Here is a 12,902-nt window from a genome sequence, read left to right as displayed (position 1 = left end):
CTACAGCTACAAAAGTTCTTCCTGATATTGATACTTGAGTAGCTACAAACATTTTAATTAAAGTTTCCAATTTTCTTCCATCAGCTCTACAACATTGCAGCATTAAAAATTACATACTGTCCATATCTTTGTATAATAAATCTTGATGACATTTGTGATTTACATTGGCTACACTCCATGTTTTGACTTGCTCCTCTAACTAGATTGTTAAAAGACACTGATTCACAGTCTGGTAAAATCAAATATATAAATCTTTCAGTGTCTATGTTAGTACTACATGTAAACAAACAATTTTCACAGTCATGTTGCCATTTATAAGAAAGGCCAAAAAGGTTTTCAATAACTATACCTTTATCTTCCAGTACAACAAGCATATATATTAGAAACTCCTGACAATCTTGCTGAATATTCTGTGTAAATTGAGTAGAACCAGAACATATGTCCAACACATTTTGAATATCAGAAACACTTTGTATTTTACTTTTATCACTACTACATTTCTCATAAACAGAATACAACAACAAACAAAATCTTTTTTCCCGATTTTCAACAATTTTCTGTTCAAGAAAAAAAAAAACATTAACAGCTACATTGGTATAGCGCTTGACACCAGAACTATTTTCAAACTGATAACCAACAATCTCTTCAACAGTGTCCTTTTTTTTTTGCTTGCAATCACAACTTCATCTTGTTTTTTTTCTTTCTCTACAGATATTCTCATATCTTCTTTTTCTACCTACCACACGCTTTTCAAATACTGGATATTGACCTAAATTGGGAGCATATTCTCTTCTTAACCTATTATACTCTTTCACACAATTTGCATCTGCACTAATCTTTCTCTCATCAAAATCAATCAAGTACAATCCAGATAAAGTTCTGACTCGAGACAAAGCAACATATGCCATACCCTCCTTAAACACAGTACTTCCAATATTCACTAAAGCAATATCTACACTTAAACCCTGAGATTTATGAATGATCACTCCATACGCCAAAGAAACAGGAAACTGTTTTCTGCGAACATACAAATCTTTTACAAGCAAAAACCGAGCTGAACAACGACTAAATTGTTGTACTTCCTCAATTTGATCAAATTTGATTTTCAAAAATTCAATACCATCTCTATTTATATAATTAACAAAATCAACAAGTTTACCCATTACTCCATTTACTACACCTTTTTCCACATTCAAATTATGTTGTAAAATTACCCTACAGTACACATGCATATAAATTCTTTTCTAAACCAGCAATTTTACTTATCGATTTCTCTAAAGAATCTAATTACCTCTTCAACTTTTCAGTCAAAATAATAGCGATTCCTTCATGCATTATTTTATCAATAGCTTCCAATTTTATAATTTCTTCATTTTCCAACTTTAAAATTTCTTCATTGAATATAGAACATTCACGTAGTGTTGGCATTAAGCAGATTACAGATTTGTTTTCTGCTATTCTCATATATATTTTCTCGGGAACAATATTTTCATTTGGAAACAAATTGGGAAGTAATTGTCTCTGTAACACTTGTTTGCCATGTTCAGTCACTTTTCCAATTCTTATATCTTGAAGAATAGTTCCATAATCAGCATCATTTGCCTGTCGCATATTTGTACTAAGTTCCTTATAGTCAAAATATGACCAAATATTAACATTTCTAATGCTCCCCAAAGACTTTCTGGTATCTTCATGCGTCAGTGTTTTAAACACTGGTTGTCCTTTTACAGGACTAAGTTGTAGTAGATCTCCAAAAACTAGGACGTGTTTTCCTCCAAATAATACGTCATACTCTGTTTTAAGAATTTGCTGCATTCTTAAATGCACAAAGGCAAGCATTAAGTTTGATACCATGCTTACCTCATCAATATTGAGAAGTTTCATTTTCTTCAAGACTCTTGAAACTTCACAAGAAGCTTCTCCAGATAACTTGTGGTACTCCAATTTGTTTTCATGCTCTACTGGTAGCATTAATAAATGGGGTAAAGTAATTCCTTTAATATTGTGTGTTGCCAACCCAGTTGGAGCAGTGACAACACAAGACAAATGTGACTCAGTTGTTTTCTGTAGATAAGTTGTAATTACTTTAATTAAAAAACTTTTACCTGTTACAGCTTGCCCACTCACGTACATTCGGATAGGTTGAAATGATGAGCAAGAGCACTCTTTCTTTTCATGAAGTAATCCATGGTCAATCTTTTCTCTTACTTGGTCATATATTTGTTTCTGCTCAACATTTAGTTGTTCTTCTAAGTTTCCTAAGTTTCTTACATCTTCTTGAGCTTGATACATTGCTGTTTCCGCCTCATTCATGGCAGTTGCTGCTTCATTTTGAACAATTGCTTCTCCTAGTGGATCCTGACTCAACGGAGCAGAAGTTTTACTGTCTTGAGAACTGTCTCTAGCAATCTCAGCTGCAATTGTAGCTTCTTGCTCAATTTGGTCGTTCAACATTTTCAAATAATTAGCAAAAACAGGACATTGTTTAGTCTTTTTATTTGCGATGAACGGATCTTCATAGGTCTCAAAATCTCCAAGTAATTCCAATTCTGAACGCCACGACTTGAAGAGTTGCAAAAGAGCTAAATAGTAAAATTCCCTTTTGTCAAGAGTTTTGCAACTCAGTTTACGGTGATTAATCAAACGTCCTTTCCTTTGCTTCACCAAACATCCTTCAGAACCAATCACGGCATATATATACCATATTGATGTTTTCTGTATATTCCGTTTAAAAAAATAGTTTTGCAGCACTTCATAGAGACAAATGTTCTGTACTTTCTAGCTCTTTTTAGCTAAATATTCAATTTCGATTTCGTGATGCAGCATGACCTAGACTCACCCAAATGATTCTTCTAGATTTGGAGTATAGACTTGCAGATGATAAGCGATCCGAGCATTCATATGCTCCAATTTCTCGATGAGGTAACATCTTCAAACTGTAAATATCTAATTTCTTACTCAGACTCTTCTCGTGGGAAATCTCTTCCCACATTTCCTTCAATTCCGTCTTTTCTGATTTTGTTATATAGGATGTTACATATCGAGCAACAGCAATGGAATTGTCCGCAACGTATTGAATATCCATGTTAGCATTCCACATGGACAAAATAACTGGCTTGTAGTCATTTATGTATTTTGTTGTAGGTATTTTTTGGAGACATTCTTGTTATAGTATGTCGCAAAGATGACAAAAAACTGTTCACTCTTCCTTTCGATATTACAGGACGTGAAAATCCAAAACGACATTTGTTGTAGAATTTATCCTTAGATTTGTTCTTTCGACAACAGTATTTCCCACAACGATGGCTTTGGAATCGTAAGACTTGTTGTCTTAAGTCCTTTTCCTCTGTGCTTTTGGGTATAGCACATGTACCATATTCTTCAATAAAAGACAACACAGTATCATCCAAATCTGTTCCAAATTTGGGGGCATCTTTGATCCATATTAGCATATGATTTGATTTGATTTGATTTGATTTGATTTGGACTTGTAGAGCGCATGGCTGCCCTGGAGCGTCCCAGCGCTAATCCTAATCTGAACCTGGTGAACTCAAGCGAGAAGCAAGGTTTAAGGGACGGTAGGGAACAAAAAGGTTTTGAGTGCTCTTCTAAATTTCAGGTGATCCGGTTCCATTCGAAGTTCTCTAGGAAGGGCATTCCATTTGTTTGACACATTCAGTGAGAACCGTCGGCCTCCTGTTCGTGCTTTCCTCACTCGTGGAACAATGGCCAGATTTTCTCCATCCGAGCGAAGAGCCCTGGTCGACTTGTAAGGTCGGATCAGTCCTCTCAAGGCCGGAGGGCCTTTACCCTGCAGAGTCTTATGTGCGATGCAGAGAGACTTAAAAGAGATCCGCTCTTGGATGGGGAGCCAGTGCAGGGCTTTCAGCAATGGTTTGGCTGAGGCCCGTCTCGGCACCCCCATCAGCAGCCTGGCCGCGGCATTCTGCGCTCGCTGAAGAGTCTTGATAGTAGCAAGAGGGGCTGCGAGGAAGAGGGAGTTACCATAATCCAGTTTGGACAGAATCAAACCCTGGATTAGCAGCTTTCTAGATTGAAACGGAAGGAGAGGGAGGACCTTCCGGGCTGCCCGAAGCAGGCCGAAGCAGCCTCCAACCGTTTTCTGCGCATGGGTCTTGAATGTCAGTTGGGGTTCGAGCCAAATCCCTAGGCTTTTAATTTGCTGCTTGGGGGGTGGGAGATCTCCCATACAGGCAGGCCACATCTCAGGGGGCAGGGAGGTGAATTGATTGCCTAAGAGCATGATCTCCGTCTTAGATCCATTTAGTTTGAGTTTCGCGCTGGACATCCAGGAGGAAATGGCTGTAAGACACTCTGGGAGATCGACCGGGCTGCCCCCATGTTGTGACAGCGAGACGACAAGCTGGGTGTCGTCAGCATAGCTTATGGATTTAACCCCGAATGGGGCTATCACTTTCTCCAACGGGGCCATGTAGACATTAAACAGTGTGGGGCTGAGGGAGGAGCCCTGCGGCACCCCACACTGAAGAGGGAAGGCCTCCGACATGGACCCATTTTCCCAGATCCTGAAGGATCTCTCCTCCAGGTAGGATTGCAGCCATTTAAGGGCTGATCCTGTAATGCCCAGCAGGGCCAGGCGTTGGGCCAGGACTGCATGATCCACAGTATCGAATGCAGCACTTAGATCCAGGAGGATCAGAGCCACTGATCCCCCTGAATCCAAGATGCATCTTACCTCTTCAGTCACCGCCAAAAGGGCGGTGTCTGTGCCCTGACCCGGGCGAAAACCAGTCTGAGAGTCACTGAGGAGATGGTTAGCCTCAAGGTACTCTGAGATCTGCCTATTCACCACTTTTTCGGCCACTTTGCTCAGTCCAGGTAGGAGCGAGATCGGGCGAAAGTTGGCCAGATCGGAGATGTCTAATCCTGGTTTCTTTAAAAGCGTTTTAACTCTGGCCTGTTTCCAGCTCGGGGGCACTATGCCCAAAGAAAATGAAGAGTTAAGTAGCTCAGTGGCTACGGGGGCAATGATGTTTAAAGTTTGCTTTAGAATGTGCATCGGGACTGGGTCTGAGGGAGAGCCGCTTTTGATAGTGGAAAAGATATTACAAAAGTCTTCTGTGGATATAAGACTAAAAGCCTCAAGTTGAGGACAAGTAGGGTCAGGAGAGGATGTCTCGGTGAGTTCAATGCCAGAGGATTGAGGAAGGCTGTCTAGAATTTTCCGAATTTTGGTATCGAAAAATTCTGCTAACTGGTTGCATCTCAATACTGGGTCATTCTGAACCAGGGCGGGAGCTGGGACTTTAAGAAGCAGGTTCACAATTTTAAATGTTTCTCTAGAAGAATTAGAAGAGAGACGAATTTTTTCTTCAAAAAAGGCAGCTTTGGATTTTTGCCGTCCTAGTTTGTAAAGTTTTAGGGCTGCTTTATATGCAGTTTTGTGAATAGGTGCCCAGTCTTTGCGCCAAGCGCGCTCTGCTCTTTTGCAATCTTTCCTGAGTTCTCTTAGTTCAGGCGAGAACCAGGGGGATTTGAAAGTATTGCTCTTTTTAGTGCAAAGCTTAAGAGGCAGAACCGAATCCAGGGATTTAGAGAGCCAGTCCCGAAAGTTTATATCTGCCTGTAGAACATCCGATTCTGTAGGAGGTGTGGATTGTTCGAGAGCAGTTGACAGATTCTCTACTGACAGCCTTGGCCATGGCCTTTGAAGCGTACGGGAACAGGGGACCTTGGTTCCTTCATGGCAAAATTCCCATGAAAAAGGAACTAGGAAGTGGTCTGACCATAACAGGGGCAGGGGGGGTTTGGCTGCGAGCTGGGGAATGTTGGAAAAGATCGGATCCAACAAATGACCTTTATTGTGGGTGGCTTCCTTATTTGCCAGTTCCAGGTCAAAGGAGCTAAGATTAGTGATCAGTTCAGCCCCAGAGTTATCCTTGGGGTCGTGGAAATGTATATTCAAGTCGCCCAGGATCAAAAAGTTCGGGGCCTGAGAGGCAGTTGATAAGGAGATTTCTAAGAGGGAGTCAGGGAAATGTTTTAGACTCCCTGGGGGTCTGTAGATGAGAAGACCTGACAGGGAGTGGGTGGGTGAGAGCTGAATGTTAAAGCTAGCACTTTCTGCATCTAAAATTCCACCCTCCTTCAATCTGCAGGTCAGAGACTCCCGATGGATTATGGCGAGTCCCCCCCCCATACCTTTATCTCTGTTCAAACATTGGATATTGAAACCACTGGGGAGCGCCGAGACAATATCGAAGTCTGAGTGAGGGGATAACCATGTCTCCGTCAGGAAGAGCAGGTCGAGCTTGCTATCTTCTAATAGCAAGTGGATCTCGGTCGCATGCTTCGGCAGCGATCTGCAGTTCAAGAGAGCCATCTGCAAGGTTCTACCCACCTTCTTACCAACCGACTCCCCACTGCAGGGGGCCGGACAGGCAGGGCATCGGCAGAAAGGAAGGCTAGAACCAACCCAGTGCGGGCATCCAGGGATGCCCGTGAGTTGAAGTGAAAGTAGTTCCTCCCTAGAAAACATTGTGGGTCCAAGGGGGAACACGGGCATAGTGGCTGGCCCTAGGCCCGGTCTGGCCCGGACGGGCCCAGACGGGCTTGCCTCTGGCGCGCCCGCTGCGCCCGCCCGCTGCGCGGACGGAAAACAGACTTCATAAGTAACGCCCGGGCTGTGATTCGCCCGACCGCTAGAGCGCTGACCGCGTTATTTCTGTTGCAATGGCGGCCAAAGTCGTCGCCCTTTGCAAGTCAGTGATTCTACCGAAAAGGCCCTAAAATCGGCCCCCGGTAAGTACAAATGAGGTGGGAAGAAGCGCCCTGCTGTGACAGACAGCGGGAAGCAGGAAACAAATTACACACGTAAATTTCGATGCCAACACAATTTTAGGTTAAAATGCGATAATGATTTCGTTAAAAAGATTAAAAACAGAGGAGAATGCCTAACTCCCGGCTTTCCGCCTCAGGAGCGCTTAGTGTTCACAAGTGCAAATTAGCAAGGAGAGTAACTGACAGCCTGCTGCTCTTATACGCCCGGGCTGTGATTCGCCCGACCGCTAGAGCGCTGACCGCGTTATTTCTGTTGCAATGGCGGCCAAAGTCGTCGCCCTTTGCAAGTCAGTGATTCTACCGAAAAGGCCCTAAAATCGGCCCCCGGTAAGTACAAATGAGGTGGAAAGAAGCGCCCTGCTGTGACAGACAGCGGGAAGCGGGAAACAAATTACACACGTAAATTTCGATGCCAACACAATTTTAGGTTAAAATGCGATAATGATTTCGTTAAAAAGATTAAAAACAGAGGAGAATGCCTAACTCCCGGCTTTCCGCCTCAGGAGCGCTTAGTGTTCACAAGTGCAAATTAGCAAGGAGAGTAACTGACAGCCTGCTGCTCTTATACGCCCGGGCTGTGATTCGCCCGACCGCTAGAGCGCTGACCGCGTTATTTCTGTTGCAATGGCGGCCAAAGTCGTCGCCCTTTGCAAGTCAGTGATTCTACCGAAAAGGCCCTAAAATCGGCCCCCGGTAAGTACAAATGAGGTGGGAAGAAGCGCCCTGCTGTGACAGACAGCGGGAAGCGGGAAACAAATTACACACGTAAATTTCGATGCCAACACAATTTTAGGTTAAAATGCGATAATGATTTCGTTAAAAAGATTAAAAACAGAGGAGAATGCCTAACTCCCGGCTTTCCGCCTCAGGAGCGCTTAGTGTTCACAAGTGCAAATTAGCAAGGAGAGTAACTGACAGCCTGCTGCTCTTATACGCCCGGGCTGTGATTCGCCCGACCGCTAGAGCGCTGACCGCGTTATTTCTGTTGCAATGGCGGCCAAAGTCGTCGCCCTTTGCAAGTCAGTGATTCTACCGAAAAGGCCCTAAAATCGGCCCCCGGTAAGTACAAATGAGGTGGAAAGAAGCGCCCTGCTGTGACAGACAGCGGGAAGCGGGAAACAAATTACACACGTAAATTTCGATGCCAACACAATTTTAGGTTAAAATGCGATAATGATTTCGTTAAAAAGATTAAAAACAGAGGAGAATGCCTAACTCCCGGCTTTCCGCCTCAGGAGCGCTTAGTGTTCACAAGTGCAAATTAGCAAGGAGAGTAACTGACAGCCTGCTGCTCTTATACGCCCGGGCTGTGATTCGCCCGACCGCTAGAGCGCTGACCGCGTTATTTCTGTTGCAATGGCGGCCAAAGTCGTCGCCCTTTGCAAGTCAGTGATTCTACCGAAAAGGCCCTAAAATCGGCCCCCGGTAAGTACAAATGAGGTGGGAAGAAGCGCCCTGCTGTGACAGACAGCGGGAAGCGGGAAACAAATTACGCACGTAAATTTCGATGCCAACACAATTTTAGGTTAAAATGCGATAATGATTTCGTTAAAAAGATTAAAAACAGAGGAGAATGCCTAACTCCCGGCTTTCCGCCTCAGGAGCGCTTAGTGTTCACAAGTGCAAATTAGCAAGGAGAGTAACTGACAGCCTGCTGCTCTTATACGCCCGGGCTGTGATTCGCCCGACCGCTAGAGCGCTGACCGCGTTATTTCTGTTGCAATGGCGGCCAAAGTCGTCGCCCTTTGCAAGTCAGTGATTCTACCGAAAAGGCCCTAAAATCGGCCCCCGGTAAGTACAAATGAGATGGAAAGAAGCGCCCTGCTGTGACAGACAGCGGGAAGCGGGAAACAAATTACACACGTAAATTTCGATGCCAACACAATTTTAGGTTAAAATGCGATAATGATTTCGTTAAAAAGATTAAAAACATATGAAAGTGAGGAGCACCTCTCGCTTGATACTCCTTTCTCCAAAAGAAATCCAGAACCTCTCCAAGAGGAGGATTTTTTTTATTGGTGATAAAAGACATCATAGCTTCAAATCTATGATTAAAATACCTTCATACATTAATTGGATCCAGAGAGCTTAATTCTCCATGTGTCTTGTATTAAATATTTACTATATTTGGATTTGCCTCTCGAAGAAATTGAAGTAAATCATCCCAAGCATATTCAGCACAGCTTAGAGTAAGGAACCATGTAGGAGTTCCTAAGTTCCTTAGCATACATTTAAGTTCTCCATGAAGACGGTACAAGTACTCATTAGTACCACGCTGACATGCCATGAGATTAATCAGTAGAGATTCTAAAACATTATCTTTCTGCTCTACTTATCCATAAATTCCTTTGCCAAAGCATTTTGCAGATGTACACCTGTTTTCAATATATGGTTGACTGCATATGAAAGTCCAGACAAGTCACTCTCAAACAAAAGCTGAAACAAATATGGAATACATTGTCGAAATCTTGGATCTTCTGCATAAAATCTTGATGTCCGGTATTCAGATGCAGGAATCTGCACAGGTCGGTCATCATATCGTCCTCCTTTTCCTATTGGAAACAACTGAGGAAAACAACGAGCTTCCAAGCTTTCTTCCCATACACTAATGGGACTTCCCTTTGCTTCTTTCATTTGGAATAACTCCATAGTATTCCCCATCACTTCTTTGGAATGAAGTGGATGAACACTGCAATATTCGTAGATTTCTTCAGGTCTGGACACATCCACTTTTTCAGTTTGTCCAGTTGACGATTCACTATCTTCTTCTACAGTTATTTCTTCTTCTCCCACTTACACATTTTTATAGTATTGATTATTTTTTACCAGATACAACGTTGCCTTTTTCACATTCCTAACATCCACTAATTCTTGCCAGCTTTTCTTACTCTTAGTAGGAACACCATTAACAAGAATAACTAGAGGTTCATCCTCTACATTTTCTACACCAATTATTTCAATATTTTTCTTTAAATCTAGAGGCAAATATACAAATCTTCCCTTTAATCCTCTCTGTAAATCTGAAGGAGGCAATTTCCCTGTCTTAGACTCCATACGAACAATAGCCTGAAATGGATGCACACATTGAATAAGAATAGACTCATAGGTATTTAAATCCATCAGTTCAGAAGGAATATTTACCAACTCAAGATTATTATGCACAGCTCTAGCAGGCATTTTATTCTCATCTAATTTGTCACAACAATATTTACAAATACGCTGATCAAAACCCAAATCAAAACAATTCTCTACCAACAAATAAGTTGCAAAATCCTTCCACTCATTATTATTTTCCTTTTCACTTTTTAAATACAAATCAACAGTCCTGGTCTGATTTTTATAATGAGTTTGTTGACAAAAAATACAAGAATAATTTGGCCTTTCACCTGAAATCAACTTAAACTTCGTAATTTCTTGCTCAAAATTTTCTGTACTACAATGTTGTACATTCTCTTCCACATTTCCTTCTATTAATGTATCAGTTTCTGCACTGTCTTCCTCAGGACCAAAGTAACTAACCTGTATTTTATCACAAACGTTCATTACATCTGATACAGATCCACGCAAAAGAGCACTGTTCAACTTTTTTAACATTAGTGCTGGACTTTTTGCATAATACAATGTTCTGACTAGTTTCCTCATTTGAGTATGATGCTAACATCCTGAAATGGTGAAAAACACTTCGACATACTTTTTTAGAAAGACAAGCGAGAGAATGACCTTGCAAACCAGTATTTTCTCTCACTCTGCAAGGGTCTAGTCCTTGCAATATCTTAATCTTTTGTTTAACACTTTTCTTAGTATACTCACGTAAGAAATTGCGTAAAAAATCAATAGATTCCTGCCGTACACTACAAATACTACTGCAATTCCAAATGTACACTGGAGCTTTAGGACGTCTCCCTAAAACTTCATCAGCTAACACCTCTTCTGCATTTCTAGGAACAATTTTCTCTTTCTCAATAGGACAACCATTTCTAATTGCATAAGCACGACCACTAGTGTCAACTGCATGCAACAAATCATTACTCTGAAAATAACTCTCTTCATTAAAAAAAGGCTCAGAACTTGAACCATGTTTCCATTCACCCAAAAAACATCAGAAAATTACTTCTGTTAATTACTCTTCTCCACTTACTTTTGGCCTTCATTAAATGGATTTGCTTATCTAGTGATCGAATTCTACTGATTGCTAAAATAAACATTTTGGGGTCGATTCCGATCCAGTAAAATGCGCTCCGAATCGTCGTACGGAGAGTCTTTTCCCCATACGAATCGTACCCGTAGACGTCCCGTACGTACGACAAAGTACGATCCGTACCAGGTGCCAAACTCCGTACGAGTCCTACAGGACTCCGTACGACTCAAATCTCCATACGAGTTTCACTCGGAACCGGCTGTACGCGACATCACTACGGTTCGCGGCTGGTTTTTACGACCCAGCAAGTACGATTCGTGTCGGGTACGCGCCGTACGACCCTTTTCCTATGGGAGCCGAAAACAGTCGTGAACGCAGAGTTCGCGCCGAAACAGGTACGGAACGCCCCCCCCCGGGTACGGCACGTACCCCCCATGATCCCCGTCCGTACGAATCGTATCCGGAGCCGTTTCCGTACGACTCGTACGGTCGCCGTATGACCGGACGATTCCGATCCCGATCGGCCGACCCGGACGCGATTCGTACAGTACACGTCGATTCGTACGGAAAAGCGCACGATCACCTACACACCGTATGGCGCGTACCCCCCATGATCGCAGGGGTACGCGCCGTACCCCTGTGATCATGGGGGGTACGCGCCGTACACTCAGCGTACATGGGGTACGCACCGTACCCCATGTACGGTGGGTGTACGGCACGTACCCCATGTACGCTGGGTGTACGGCACGTACCCCGCATGATCACAGGGGTCCGGCGCGTACCCCTGCGATCATGGGGGGTACGCGCCATACGGTGTGTAGGTGATCGTGCGCTTTTCTGTACGAATCGACGTGTACTGTACGAATCGCGTCCGGGTCGGCCGATCGGAATCGTCCGGTCATACGGCGTCCGTACGAGTCGTACGGAAACGGCTCCGGATACGATTCGTACGGACGGGGATTTTACCGGATCGGAATTGACCCCTTTGTTTTTCAATTCGGAAGCCTTCGCCACTATATTTTCTATATGTTTCTTCTTCTTATAAAATGTTGTTTTTATTTTACATTTCTTCATTTCCTTCATCAAATTCGACACAACTATATTATAAAACATTCTTCTTCTAATTTCCTGAAATTGATTCTGCCTCCTTTTACTATACAGTGTTTGTTTACAAGATGATTTTCCATGGTTTTTCTCTTTTCTCTTGTTTTTCTTTTTAGTTGCAGATACACTGTTTGTATTTTTGACATTGTCCACACTACTCCTAGTGTTTGATAAGTTCTTCTTAAAATCTTCGTTGTCTTACCAGGAGTTCTTTCTTTTTGTTCACACATTGTTGTTCAGGTAAATCTTGTGGATGACTTCTCTTTAAATAATAAGCTTTATTATGTTGTTTCCTCTTTTCACTTTTTGAAGACATGATGGATTTCTTTTAGTGTTGATAAATAGAATCTGTTATAAAAATATATATAACATTATAAAAATAAATATATGGAATATACTATTGTATTACTAAATAAATACAATGTAAAATTACTAAGTATAAAAAAACAACTGTGTAAATGATAACAGAAGTGCATATATACTGCATAAAACGTTCAAGAACTACATCTGGAAAAAGAGTACCTTAATCAATTTATCAGTAGTTGAACTTTTGAGCAGTGAATGGATTAGTACATGCTACTAAATGCATCACTACAACAGTATAAGGGGAAAGAGAGGAAGGAGTATGAGGAGAGAGCTGGCAGTATGAGGAGATAAGGAGGAATATGTGGAGAGAGGGTCAATTATGAGAAGAGAGGAGGAGTATATGGAGAGAAGGGGAAGTACGAGGAGAGTGGAGGGAGAATGTGGAGAGCGGGTGAGTATAAGGAGAGAAGGGGTGCATGAGGAGAGAGGGGATAGTATGAGGAGAGAGGAGGGAGTATGAGGAGAGAGGCAG

This window comes from Lissotriton helveticus, chromosome 1_1 (assembly GCF_964261635.1).
Source record: "Lissotriton helveticus chromosome 1_1, aLisHel1.1, whole genome shotgun sequence".
In the NCBI taxonomy this organism is placed as follows: domain Eukaryota; kingdom Metazoa; phylum Chordata; class Amphibia; order Caudata; family Salamandridae; genus Lissotriton; species Lissotriton helveticus.
Note: the sequence above shows the minus strand (reverse complement) of the source record.